We start from the raw sequence: 3,626 nt of genomic DNA, 5'->3' as shown, positions 1-3,626 counted from the left end.
TGAAGATATACTTGTCACTATGAGCAGTATGCAGTGAAGAGGAAAGCAAGAAGTGCTTATACATTGAAGTAATAATTTATTCCCTTATCCATATATTTCTCTTCAATTTTTCGTGTGAGTATCTGATTCATCTTTTTCTTCAATAGCACTGCAAGTGCTGTGACAGTTAGGAGCACAATCCGAAGACTGAGGGAGCAAACTGAGAGTTAGAGCAATCATCAATCAGCCTTTTTGTTTATCTACTTATGACGAGTCTGTGTAATTTTTTATCAGATATGTTTTTTAATTATAAGACCATTTTGATGTTTGTGAACACACTCGATTTAGTCATTTAAATACTGTTGGGGAAATTGATCTTTTCTGAGAAAGTTAATATCATTTCCAACTCTTCTTGCAATGATCTTTTGAGTTCGCAGATTAGCTTCTATTTTGATTTGACAATTTCTTTGTGTTCATTCAGGAGTATAAATATTTGGATGAATATGAGGAGGAAGGTGAAGAGCAAGAAGAGGATGAGTGTGGTAAAGAGGATTATGAGGAGGAAAAAACCAAACAACTTCCAAAAGAATTATTGGAGTATCTGCAACTCAGATAAATGACTGAAAAAGATATCGGAAAACAGAGGAAGACAAGAAATCAAGAAGGCATTGCCAAGGGACAAGTGAGTGCTACTAATGTGTATCTGTTTTTTAAAATTCTTGTCTTTTTTTTTAATCCAAGTAATTCATCATGTCAATAAAATCAATCTACTACAATGAATTTTCAATAATATCCATCACTTGGCTTTATTCATAACTTAAAAAATACACTTGATCAATACACTAATGTTGTCTTCTCGAGTTGCCAAAAGTAGGAAGTCAAACTAGTTGGTCATATGAAGATTGCCAGAAGCAAAAGGTCATTACAAAATTAATGATATTAACGTGTACAAATTTAAGTCAACCAGACACTTAATTGACTTAAGGTTCTGAAATTTTTCAAACAACTGGAGCATTGAAAATATAGCAAGAATGCGTAAGGATTATGTTTCCGTGAGAAGATAGCCCAGAAGGATGTCCAGCAATGCAACGGCTTCTCTTATGTTCTTGCTGACGCTTGTTATTTTACTGCATAATAGAAATTTTCTCCTCTGTCAGCTTTCAAATTAGTGCCTTTGTCCAACGAGTTGTCTTGTTGTGCATTATATGACCTTGAAATATTATTAAGCTCGAATATATTTACAGCTCTATTTTCGGATACTAAAGTCCTAGGATGAGAACCTTCCTCAGACCCCTCCCTTATAGGCAGTGGCACTTGAGGGGAACATAAATCACTTTCAACCTGCAGTCCTCCACACAATTCCCCGACTCCTTAATGAACATCTCGGGAGTAATGTCCTTTGCAGTAGTTCTAGGGCTTGCAGCAACACTTTGAAGCAAGAATTTATCCTTGCATTGCATGACTGGTTGAGCCTCTTTCCGCAGTTGCATTCTAATTATGACATCGCTGGAAGAGTTAGGCATGACAATTCAAGTGTTGGGCTTCACACAATACTTCTTTGGATTTGTGGTCTTCACCTTGAAAGCAATATAATTAGCCGAATTGTTCTTCCTGATATCATTGTTGCACTTCAACAGCACCACACTATCTAGACTCTACTTGTGTGATTACACTAAATTTATTGTTGTATCGTTTCTAAAGTTTTAGCAGTAAATATTCAAATGATTGATCATCAGGTGCTCACTTGAATTTGGGGCATGTATTATGCAGGATAAGAAGTTGATTAACTATATCCCAGCACAATGAATCCAAAGAAATGATTCCTTATATTGTTAATTACTACTATGAAAATACATCAAGTTCAGATTTTCTTTTTGAGGATCGACATCATTTGACTTCAGTTATTGGACATGAACATCAAGGTTCTGCGCGTACTCATGTTGTTATATAAGGTATTCTTATTAAAAAAATTATGTTCGTAGTTGTGAATTCTTGTGAGTACGACCAGCTTAATGGACTTGTGAGAAAAGAAGACTTAAAAGACCTACTTTATGAGTTCTCTTGTGAGTTGTGATTAAGTTTTTAGGTTCCTAAGCCAAGCATGGCAAGGGACTCTCCAAAGAGAAGATATTTTGAATGACTTTGAAGTGTTTGGTTGTGCACATAATTTTTTTCTTATCAACACTAAAATATATTGTGTGATTTGGTTGTGTACATAATTTTTTTTTTCTAAACAAATTTATTTTGTACGTTTCACAGGATTTGGAGATCCGTTTACAAGTCAAGCTGCAAGTTGGAATACTTTGAAACAATTGACAAATTGCTCATTTTTTTTAAGGGTTTTTTGGCAACACATTATATTATATTATAGTTAGAAATATTAGTTTTTTTTGGTGAATGAGTTGTGTAATAGTCTTGTGAGTATATTGTTTGTGGGATGTTGATCAATACTTTTAATTAAAATTATCTAGATGCATTTAGTAATCTATATTATCTAAGAGAGCCTTGATAGGAACAAGCAAGTGTTATTTATGTGCCACATTTTCTGGCCATAAATCATCTTTAATATTGGAAATAAATAAATAATTTTTGAATACAGCTTTAGGGACCAACAGTGTGTGAGTCCTTAAAACTATTTAAGGACTAGATTTTTGGTCGTGATGACCTTTTTAGGACTAGAGAAGTTCGTCGTGAAATTTTAAGGTGCTAATTGATTGTTATATTTAAGGACCAGAATTATGGTCTCTAAAAGAGTTTTAGGGACTAGATTTTTGGTCGTGATGACCTTTTTAGGACTAGAGAAGTTCGTCGTGAAATTTTAAGGTGCTAATTGATTGTTATATTTAAGGACTAGAATTATGATCTCTAAAAGAGTTTTAGGGACTAGAACATTATCCGGTCGCGAAATAGATTTATGGACTGGCACCTAAATCTCATCCCTATTGACCTTTAGCGACGGAACCTATAAGGACGGTTGGCGACCAGATTTTTCTCGTCGCTAGTGACCTTTAGAGACCAGAATTAGACCTTTTGGGACCATATTTCTCGTCCCTAGTGACCTTTTTTCTTGTAGTGATAGTTTATATATCTCAGATACATGTGAATTATACTAGATACCCCAGAAACAATATGAAATACAAATACATAAGGAGAGAAGCGAGCGAGAGAGGAGAGAGGCGAGATAGGAGATAAGAGAGTGAGAGAGTAAGTGATGGCCAGGCCTTACCTTACCAATCCTAATTTGACCTTTGTTTCCGAGATAAATGTTATCGACTGTGAAGTTTTATTGATAAATCCATATTAAGTTTGGATTAAATCATAAATTTATGATATGTTGATCAAGTTAAATTGTTGGTTAATAAAGTTAGATTAATATTTAAGATAAAATTATATGACTTAATTAAAGTCCAAATTACATTAGGGACAGTCTGTTAAGTTGACAAGACAAGTCCAACCCATGCTCTTCAAGCCCAAGATCCTCTAAAGTTACTTGGAGACCAAAATACCCTTAAAACCTAGCTCACACATGTAAAGGGATTTTCATACCACCAGATGATTTGCAAGTCGCCCGCATAAGTCTCTATCTTCAAGTGTTGAGCTGCAAGAATTTCATCAACTTAAGACAAAGTAAACTCTTCCGTTGACAA

General features: G+C 34.5%; 1 pseudogene; it reads right to left on the bottom strand.

Moving 5' to 3' along the window:
* Positions 1 to 977: 977 nt before the first annotated feature.
* On the bottom strand, positions 978 to 1,738 carry LOC125873570 (vesicle-associated protein 1-2-like; annotated as a pseudogene).
* Between the last annotated feature and the right edge of the window lie 1,888 nt (positions 1,739 to 3,626).

The sequence above is a fragment of the Solanum stenotomum genome, chromosome 8 (assembly GCF_019186545.1).
Source record: "Solanum stenotomum isolate F172 chromosome 8, ASM1918654v1, whole genome shotgun sequence".
NCBI lineage: Eukaryota > Viridiplantae > Streptophyta > Magnoliopsida > Solanales > Solanaceae > Solanum > Solanum stenotomum.
The sequence above is the reverse complement of the archived record's forward strand: the minus strand, read 5'-3'. Positions and strand labels throughout refer to the sequence as shown.